Source organism: Chelmon rostratus, chromosome 9, assembly GCF_017976325.1.
Source record: "Chelmon rostratus isolate fCheRos1 chromosome 9, fCheRos1.pri, whole genome shotgun sequence".
In the NCBI taxonomy this organism is placed as follows: Eukaryota; Metazoa; Chordata; class Actinopteri; order Chaetodontiformes; family Chaetodontidae; genus Chelmon; species Chelmon rostratus.
This window is the reverse complement of record NC_055666.1, coordinates 12,611,830-12,622,617: the sequence shown is the minus strand read 5'-3', so window position 1 is coordinate 12,622,617 and position 10,788 is coordinate 12,611,830. Positions and strand designations below refer to the sequence as shown.

The window sequence follows — 10,788 nt, the reverse complement described above, 5'->3', positions numbered from 1 at the left end:
AGTGGGGCATGCCCGGAACACCCGTCCAGGTGGCATCCGATAAAGATGCCGAGCCACCTCCGCTGGCTCCTCTCGACGTGGATTAGCAGTGGCTCTACTCTGAGCTCCTCCCAAGTGACATAGCTCCTCACCCTATCTCTAAGGGAGCGCCCTGCCACCCTACGGAGGAAACTAATTTCAGCCGCTTGTATCCAAGATCTCGTTCTTTCGGTCATGACCCAAAGTTCATGACCATAGGTGAGGGTAGGAACGTAGATTCACTGGTAAATCGAGAGCTTTGCCTTTCGGCTCAGCTCCTTCGTCACGTCACTACGACGGACCGATACAATGACTGCTTTACTGCTGCCGCCGCACCGACCAGTATCTGTCATTAACTATTTCATCGGAAATTTCCCCATACAGACCATTATAAGTCACAGAGCCTCTTATCCATGCAGCACATCTAAGCAAGCTAGAAACAATAACAACACATGTCCCATTTGCTGTATGCCCTTTCCTTCTCCCTCTGCTCTGACTCCAAGTAACGTTGGCCTCTTGAATACCACATCTTTTGGTAATAAGTTGTTTATTAATTGATTTTATTATTTCTAATGACCAAGACATTTTATAATTACTGAGATGTGGCTGTCCCCAGGGAATACTGTTCTCCTGATTGAAGCTACCAAGAACCAAGTGCTGCCTTGGTATAGAATGTTGCAGCTTGACTCATTACTGGAACAAAAAGCCATCATACAGGCACATTACCTCTGTGTTTGCCTCCCTTCATTGGCGCCCTGTTAGATTTCAACTTGATTTGAAAAATAAAATTATATTGCTTGCTTTTAAGGTCTCAGATGGTCTTGCCCCTCAAAACATTTCTGATTTGCTGACCTGGTATGTGCCCTCTCCATAATTAAGATCTGTGGATGGAGCCCTGCTGGTTAGTCCCAGGTCTTGGTTTATGACTAGGGGTGATTGGGCTTTTGCTATCAGAGCCCCTACACTATGGAGCTCTGTCTACTGAACTCACACCCACAATAACTTTCTGGCTTCTTTTAAATCTCATTTTATAACTTTAGCTTGTGAAGACTTTTGGAAATGCTTGATATATGTTTTATTTGTTCTCTAATTATTCCTATTTCTTTGATCTTATTTACTTTAGTGAAGATGACACCTCCAGTGGGACTGAAAATGGACAAAAAAAGACACAAACAGGATGGACTTTTCAAGCTAGCTGGAAAGTCAAATTCCAGTGGATAGCATACGACCCTACAAAAAACAAGGTATTTTGTGAGGTTTGCACTACAGCTAAAAACATGGCTGCCCCGCTCCCATCCACAACACACAATCAAGAACTTTTTAAAAAATCAAAAATCAAAAAATCAAATCTGCATCGAGCTGCTGTTAGCATTGTTGCTGAGGCTAATGCTGGTGGTAATGTTGCAGCAACAATGTCTGGTGGTAAAGAAAAACAGAGGGCCGGTGCAAGAATAGCTTTGTTGGCTATTCCGTCCTCTCTCCCGTATCTCTCCCGTCAGGGGTTGGCCATTCGGGGAAATTTTGTTGGATTATGCACTTGGCCTATGTATGTTCATATAAGCCTTTTTGCTAAATTTTGGTGTGCATTTTATCTGTGTGCATGTGTGTGCGCGTGCGTCTGTGTGCGTGCATGCCCGTGTCATCGTTGTTAATTTCCAATGGTGTTGAAATAGTACTTTTGAGTACTTTTTCTAAATAATATTGTAGCAAGCCGGCTATAGTTTTTGCATAAGGTTTATCTTTGGCGTGTGAGAGGGACATTTAGCTGTATTGAGCACCCACCCACAGAAACATAAATCAGCGCTTATGGTTGCCCCTACCACCGTGGCCCTGCTCAACACCAACTGCAACTGCTATTATTAGTCATATTTCTACTATCATTTGATACATAGCACACTTTAGGTCTAAATGGTTATACTGTGCCCTCCATGAACAAATAAAGTGCTGTGTTATTTTCTGTATTATTGATCCAATAGCTGCACTGAATATCACAGTTCCACTGACAGAGACCTGAGACTGAACTGTTCTCTACTGCTCTGTATTTGTTCTTGCATCATGTGTTATTTGCATCCTGCATGTGACCAGGCCTCTGTGGTTCACTGCGATCCACTGTTTGTAGACCAGTTTATAGTCATTGTACCAACACACAGTTTTAAGAACAATTCGCAGGAAGACAGACACACAGCAAAAAAAAAGGAGAACAAAGCTGAATGAAGTGTCTTGGAAGAAAGATCCCTTCTCTGTTGCTCTTCATGAACCTTCCTCCATTTTTTGCCCAGAGTTTTTATGAGGAGTTTTCAGAGGGTGTCAAGATATAAAGATTGTGATTTTGCGATCACCCTCATTCTACTTACAGTAACGTTATAATGTTACTGAGAGCATACTCTCTCGCAGTTCTTCTTATTATCATGATTGTGTTTATGATGATGATGATAATTAGCATTATTATCCTGGAAATAGTGACACAATGAATGTCTTTCAAATGACCAAAAACAACAAATTAACCTACAGTTATTGATCACATGGGTACTCTCTGGTACTCTCTGCAGGCAACAGCCCAAATTTCCAGCTGTACCACCTGGAGGGCCTCCACAGATAGAACCAGGACTGTGAAGCTGCATCCCTGGCAGTGAAGCCTTCCTGACTGCATTCAGCTGCTCAGGGGACCTTGTTTACTGTGGCAACATCTACAGTGTCAAGGTGCTTGGAAGGAAGCTCATCCCCTCTTTTCAACCACCTTTGCAGGTGAGTAGCAGCTTTCAATCATGATGAGGTTATTTTTCTTATCAAAAAAAAAAAAAAAATCTTACAAATTTGCAACTGCTATTATTCGTCATATTTCTACTATCATTTGATACATAGCATTCTTATTTTGCTCATCAAAATACAAAGCACACTTTAGGCCTAAATGGTTATACTGTGCCCTCCATGAACAAATAAAGTGCTGTGTTATTTTCTGTATTATTGATCCAATAGGGGTTTGGATGAGTGCAGTGTCCCAGGGATGGACTGAGTGGAAAACCTGGCAGAGTTTTAGATGGGACTGAGGACTGAAACTGGACAAACACTGAGCAACCAGCAGGCCACCACCATCATAGCCCTGTGACAGAACCTTCTGCCATATGACAAGCAGCAAGTGGCATTCACTGCATGGCAGGCACAACGTGCGGCTTACAACAGGATGCTTCAGGTGTTGTGAAAAAGAAATCTGAATTTACACTAGACACTCTGTGTCTTAGGATCAACAGGATCCCCTGCCAAGTGGCCAGATTGTTATCGTCGGGGTCTATCTTTGTCAAACTCTGTAACATCCATAAAAATCGGCCAGTTATGCCCTGACAAGATGGACTCAGATTCTCAGAGACTTCAGCAAGATCGGGCAGCTGGTCCTGAGTAATGGTACAGTCATGCAGAACACTACTCTGCAGTTGTTTGATGTGAATCAAACTCATTTAGTGGCACAGCAAGTGACTGAAGAGGCAGGAATGCAGTATTCTGCTGCAAGGGGTCAACTTGCCTGCTCTATTCCTGTTGCTGCTGTGCCTCTTCCACCTGAAGAGATACACCCCACAGACTGCTTGTTCTATCACTTCATTACTGTAATTATTTAATTACCATAGTATATAACAGGTCTGGTATTTCAGAAAAAATCAGCATGAGAGAATTAACTTACAGTATATACTGAGAATTATTGTGCGTGCCTGTCAAAGTATGTTGATATTGTATGTATGAGATATATATATATTATTAGTAGAGCAGCCTGGCTTTATTTATTATATTTTGTATTCAGTTTATTTATTGTATTTATTATATTTAATCATTTCAATAATTTCTTTGTGTGTGTGGGTGTTATGGTCACAAATGTGTGTGTGAGAGAGAATTAATGTGTATATTTTGTAATAAATTTGAAATATATTTCTACAGCAGTACTTTTGAACTTGTCTGTAAAAACAGGAGTCAAGTACAGTTTAAATTCAATTCAAACAGTTCCACATTGTACAGCAAGGCGAGGCAGCTGCATTTTTGCAGTGCTTTATTCCGTAGTTGTTATTTAATACCACAGAGTATTAACACCCCCCCGTTTGATCCGAAGCGCGAGGCATTTCATGAGTACAAAACCTAATTACTTTTTTTTCCTAGCGATAAAGAAAAAGTGAAAATAGCTTTTTTTCCAAGCGGTCCCTGAACGGAACACACAGAGCGCAGATAGCGCGTCACTGAGTCATACCGACTGTAAAGAAGGCGGTGGTAAATGCGGAGTGTCACGCTTTCCAAGAAAAGTGGACGAGCAGTTATGTTTTTGTTAAAGTATAACACAACCAGGTGTGTCCAAAGTTTGTGAGGATGAACTCACAGTGATGAAAATGGTTCATCACAGCTGGAAACGTGTTGTCCCCAGGGTAAGCTGCAAGGACAACCGTGGTCGGATGAAGTTAATGCGCTTCAGCTGAGTTTCTGACAGGGACAGTGTTCTGCAAGCAGGTTTTGTGGCGGGTGAGTTAAAAGCAAAGAAGCTGAAACCTCATGCAGAAGGATCATTAATGAAGGACAGCCCTGTTGCAGCTGCAGAGCTGCTAGCCGCACACAAAGTAAAACTGTTCCAAAGTGTCACTTTGTCTGGTGTAAGCCTGCTGTGACGTCTACACGGGCTGCTGAATGTGATAACTCATTCAGGCGTCTGGTGAGAGGTTTCAGGACACCATAAGTTAACAAAAGGAAGCGAACATATTTGCTGTTTAATGTGGAACCAGCTGATGAGCCTGACAACCTAAGACATGAAATCAGCTGCAAAGCAACGAAATGCTGCTGAAAGCAGCTCTTTTGAAAGCTGACTCTTGCACAAGCTCAGTTCTGCAAGACTGACTGACCCAAACCTGGAAGAGCAGCTGTGAGTATCATCATCATCATCACTACCATCTGACATCAGACACCTCACCAAAGAGAGTTCCAGAGGTTAATCCACACACACACAAATGATCATGAATGCATAGTCTACTGAATAATAGCTTGACATTTCCTTTCAGATTGCAATGAAAAACAATGGAATTTACACAACAAAAGTACAAAACAGAAGCCAAATAATGTGTACATAAATTGGGGGTTGTGTGCCCCCTTGGGGTTGAAATGGGGAGATTTGGGGGGGGGGGGACTTCCTGTCAATGACCTCTTCAGTGTTACCTCATGTTTACAGTACCATCAGGCATGTCAGTTAAGAATGCAACAACTATGATATGTACAGGTTTTCAGGTTAGTCAATGTTGAGAGTTAATTAATAAACATATCAGCCCCTGCTGCCTTATGGGTCCCTCAGTTAACAGTTAGGATAGCTGCTTTAGTGCCACCATCAGGGCAACTGTTCCTAATATTTATGGCAGGTTGCTTCGAGCAAGAATTTATCAAACAAGATTGAAGATCTACCAATTTTAACAATTTCAAATTTTGAAATGTTTACTGGACTGATTTCACCACAGTCAATCTTTAACATTTCCTCTTTCACCTAAATCAATAAACGTTACAAATAATAAATCACCTCTTGCGGACTTCATGTTATGTACAAGCATGATTGACTGCTCTCTGGTGTATACTGCCACTCTGTTAATTCCTATACAATACAGACAAGATTGTACAAAGCACAAAAACAGATCACTGGAAAGGAAACATGAATAAAAACTTTGTGCCAAAAATAGGTCACTCAGTGGGAGGTGCTTCGTGACGAAGGAGCTCGGACAGCAAAAGCTCGGTCATCTCTGGTCGAACGAAGAGAACGACTGACAGTGACAACTGTGCTTCAGAATTTCTCGCAAATCACAGGTGCCATGTTTACAGCACAGATGTAATGCAAGTATTCAACACTCGGTGGCGCTGTCTGCACAACTAAGAAAGAGAAAAGAAGAAGGCGAGTTTAAAATCTGTATGTGGCGACACTAAAGCCAAAGACAGCTTTGAGCTGAAGAGGGCAGCCACACTCCGTGGAGCACAGGAGGCTTAATATGATCTGTTTTAATTGAACATTTTGGAAAAATTGAGCAGAGGTTTGCAGGAAATTGATATATTACTTTCACGAAGAAAGTGTTACTGAGTCCAAATTTATTTCCACACACAACCTGTTCCAGAGTCAGTTTGCTTTGTAGTGTTCACACACACACACACACACACACACACACACACACACACACACACACACACAAACACACTTTATTCTCCTCCCAGGTATCACAAGTAAGGTGATGTCTTTTAACCCAAACATGGCCCCATAAACAGGCCTGCCAGAGGCTGCTTGGCCACATCACCACTGAGGTGTAGGGAGGCTACTGTTCCTTCTACACTCCACCTCCGAGAAATACAGTTTTCGACAGCTTATGTAACACGTCAGCTAAACAGGAGAGACATTTCTGTGTGTGTGTGTGTGTGTATGTGCACACGTGTGTTTCAGGACATACAATATCAGTGTTTTAGAGGGCTGAAGGTGCTGGCAGCAGGGCCAAGGAGTCAGGCCGGAGTGTCAGGACCTATCTGTCCTGTCTGTTTGTGTTTGAGGCCACGTGGCGTTACCAGCTCTCATGTACGCTGTGTATGCATGTGTGTAATCATGTGCACAGATGTACTGTATGTGCAGGTGTGTGCGCTTGTTCAGAGGTTGTAGCAGGGGTCAGTGTGTCAGATCCTACAAAAGGGTTGCTGTTAGAAATTGCCCGCACAGGCTCCTGCTGTGGAGCCCCAGAGGTGAGAAACGTCATTAATAGGCTATCTGATGGGTCAAATAGTTGATAATTACAAGCATATAACAGACATGGGGCATTGTGGAGTTATTTTCATCCACCCTTTCCTTTTTTTTCTTCTATCGGGACACATCATGGTATGTTATTGCTTGCGTCTGCAGCCTGTTATGTCCCAGAGAAGAGATCTTTACTTGATGGTCAACAGATTTTAATGCTAATGTGTGTGCTCATTGACCGACTCATACCTTTTCTTTTTTCGACTGTCATTCCTAGACAGAGGGAGTTTGTTAAAGTGCGTCTCCGACGATGTGGCCGACACACACAGAGCCAACCACCCTCTCTGAACCGAACGCTGCTCCTACTGCTTCGCCTTTGTAGAGCTTTTGTTTGCTTTCTGCCTTCGTCTCGTATCTGCTCTTGTTATTTCCTCTCATCTCTTTTATCTATTTCTATCTTCTTCTTCTATATTTTCCAGCACAGTGGTAGAAAGGATTGCAGGTATCCATAGCAACATGTTTGCGAGTGTGTGTGCATGTGTGTGTGTGATCTGCATGTGTAGCCTCTTGTCCGAGACACAATGTGGTAATTACCAGAGCTTACCTCTGCACTAATTAACCGTCGCTGTGGTAATTGGAAGGGTCAAGTGAGCAGGACGATTGGCTCACCTTCCTGTATCATCCACCACCCTCTCCCCTACCATCCCTCGCTCCTTTTCTCCTCCGCTGACAACTTTGCTACTCCACCTTCACCCCTGCATCTCACCCTCCTGTCCTCCGCTCGTCCCTCCCCTCTTTTGCCCTCTCTCTTTCATACCTTCCTCTCAGCCTCCACGCAGTCACTTTAGTACCACAAGGACCGCTGTTCTCGTTTCTCTGTCACTTCCTGGTGTTGCTTTTCTGGATGGGAGCATTATCACAAGATCTTTGGCCGCCATCCCTAAAAAGTCCTCCCTCCCTTCCTCCCTCACCAGCTCAACCTGATTGGGCGGACTGACAGCTGGCTGCCAACCAGAGGTGGGGTTTTTGACCTTCACAGTCTCCAGGAGTCCACAGCAGCATTTGATTAACCTGCCTGGAAATGTTCAGACACCGAGAATATTTTGTGCCTTCAGATGGCAGCGATAAACAGGAGTGTTTGTACCCTTAAACGGCTCGCTCTGTACTTTAATTCTGCTGCTGAATTTGAAGATATTTCTCCATGTTTTTAAGAATTTTTTAACTGGATTGCCCATAACGTGGGCAAGTATGTATGTGCATATAGTCCATCTTTAGTTTTTACTCGCTAGTTTCAACTGATGATTTGCTAAAGCAGGTTGCACCATTAAAACTTGAAGTGACTATAATCGAGGCAATGAATCCAATGACAAAGTGAAAACAATGTGACAATGTGAAGGTGGTCATTTGTACTGATGAACCTGCAGAGAATTCGTTAGCTGTCTGGCTACATCTTTACTGTCTTAGTTCACTCTGACCACTTTAAGAGTCATTTTTGGCTGCAGCAGGAGCATTTTTTAGCGAGAAAGCTCTAAAAACCTGCTGTGCACTACCCGCTCAGCACCAAACAGCAGACAGACACAGTTAGTGACTAGCTGGTGAACATAGTGAAGCATTTAGGGGCTGAAGAGCCAGATATCTCCCCCAGGAGCTGGTAGGGACTAAAACAGATCTAAAGGACTTGAATGATGTTGCTCCGTAACAGCTACATGTGTCGCAAGCAACTGTTAAAGTGCTAAAAAGTTGATAATATGTTAATGTTATGTTCGCAACTTGTTTCCACTGCCCCGAAGTGGCCAAAAAAATAGATGAAAAAAGTCACTGTAGGAATTGCAAGCCGTAAAACAGCTGCCAGAAATATCAAACTTCATGTTAAATTTCATTGCTGATCCTGTTTGATGTGTTCATATCTGTTTCAGGACTAGTAGTCTAGTATTGATGCAGTTTAGAATGAGTAGGAAATATTCAGGTATGCTAATCCAACTGACGCTATTTAGATGTTGTTGTGTTATTTTTGTGCAGTGTAAATTGAAATCCCCTCAGATTACTTTGTTGTTGTAGCATTTTGATTGAATGTCAGTTCAGACATGAATTGAATATATTTCATGTGGGGTCGTGTATTAGCAAGCTAATGTTGGCTTTGCCAGCTGGTTCAGCTACACACCATTTACACCATTTAGTGATGCATAAGTCTGCACTAAAGGATAAAACATAAAGGTAAATAAACACTAAGTCATAATTTTGTTATATAGCTCATTGTATGTGGAGGTGATGTGATTTGAAGACACTTCAGGTGACTTGGGGACAATCTTGATATTTTAATCACGTGTCCACAGATTGTAGGCCTAGAGTGACTTAGTCCCTCACCTCTGGCACTGCATCTGCCACTGCAGGCCTGGGATTTAATCCTATCAGAGCTTCCTGTCCTCTGTCTCTCCTCCTCGGCTATTTCTGTATGTATCTCCATTTCCCTGGCTTTTGAATGAAAAACAGAAATGGCTCGATTCTCGTTTAAAAGAAAATCATTTCTCTCTAAAGGGGAAAAGGGGATATCAAAAGGTTTCCGTGCAGTGGCAATATCTGATTTTTGTCTTTTGATACCCTGACATATATCTAGTCTGCATGAACTGCCCATGTCTTTCCTCCTCTCTGGCAAAGAGCTGAAGGTTGACTGCTACTTTCTATGCATCACCCACTTCTTCTTCCTATCCCTTCTATCGCTCCTTGGGGTTTCAGATTCTCCTCATCTTTCTTGTTCTCCAGACTCATGAAAAGAAATCCATCTGCCCTTTAGGGGAAAGAGTAAAAGATAGTCCTGCAGCTTAAATCAGACAGAAGAATGGATCGAGGTCCTTAGGTGAGGAGAAAAAGGGTGGATAGTGGAAACTAAAGTGTACACTTGAGCACCGAGGTGAGGAAGCATTGAGATATTTGGTGATAGAAAAAGAGTGAGCCGTTGACACTACATATGGACAGACAGGGAGAAAGGAAGGCAAGCGGGAGTGACAGTGGAGAGGACTGAAAGTCATAAGTGTGGCCAAAGAGAGGTCAGGAGACAGTGTTAGATGCAGTTGGAGCAGAGAGTGAAAAGGGAGCTGTAGAAGGAAAAAAAAAAAGCACAGATGGACGAGGAAGAGGATGGATGGGGTGAACGATGAGAGAGCTGGAACAGGGGAGATAAGGTGAGACGTAGGTTTGACATCGTTACCGTCAGCGGGGCTTGTGTTTACCGCTCGGCTCCTGTTTACGGAGGAACTCATACTGAGAGGACACCTGGTGAGCTGTCAACACACACACACACACACACACACACACACACACACACACACACACACACGCACACACACGCACAGAGCAGCCGTCACAGCGCCGCTCTCCATGGTGCTGAACCTAAAATGAAGGCGCGCAGAACGGAGCAGGCCTCCTCCTCTGCTCTCCTTATGGAGAGGCTCCTGCCAGAGGGGGAGAGCCAGGGGGGAGGGAGGGAGGTGAGGGAGGGGAGGATCTATATTTAACCACTCTGCTCATTGTTTATTAATGAGCGGGTGTTTAGTCAGACCTGGGGTGCTGTTTAATGTATGATGACAACGTCGCTCTCCGGGGACCTTTCCCATACTCCTCGCCCCGCGTTTTACATAACTGACACAGATTTGGGGGGGGGGGGTTAGGCAGGTTGGCCATGGGTGGAGTGGGAGGGGGGGTGTAATCTAATGTGTGTGCACGCAGACACAGAGAGTACACCCTTTCCCTTGCTGCTGAGTGGTGTGCACATGGGGAGGTTTAACATGGGGCCACGCTGAGGTTCCCATTTTCTCTGTGTGCTGGGAGCAATCTAGAAGCGCAGCTGAGAAGCAGCAGTCCTCTTTGGGTGTGTGGATCCACACATTTGATAACAAAACTCATTCGATATTATGCACAGCTTGTTATTAATGGCACATGCTGGCAGATTTCAAATAGACTTGGCTCGCTGTCCCGCTCCTTAACCCACCACCGAAGGAATCTTGGTGCTGCATTAGTGCTCACGTCCTGTTTGTTGTTTGCTCAGTCTCCATTAAGGT

At 43.7% G+C, this 10,788-nt stretch overlaps 1 long non-coding RNA gene across 1 annotated transcript; it reads left to right on the top strand.

Moving 5' to 3' along the window:
* Nucleotides 1-26: 26 nt before the first annotated feature.
* Nucleotides 27-3,861, top strand: LOC121611499. The gene is made up of 3 exons (XR_006007111.1): nt 27-1,262; nt 2,568-2,763; nt 2,995-3,861. It is a non-coding gene; the product is annotated as an uncharacterized LOC121611499 (long non-coding RNA).
* Nucleotides 3,862-10,788: the final 6,927 nt, after the last annotated feature.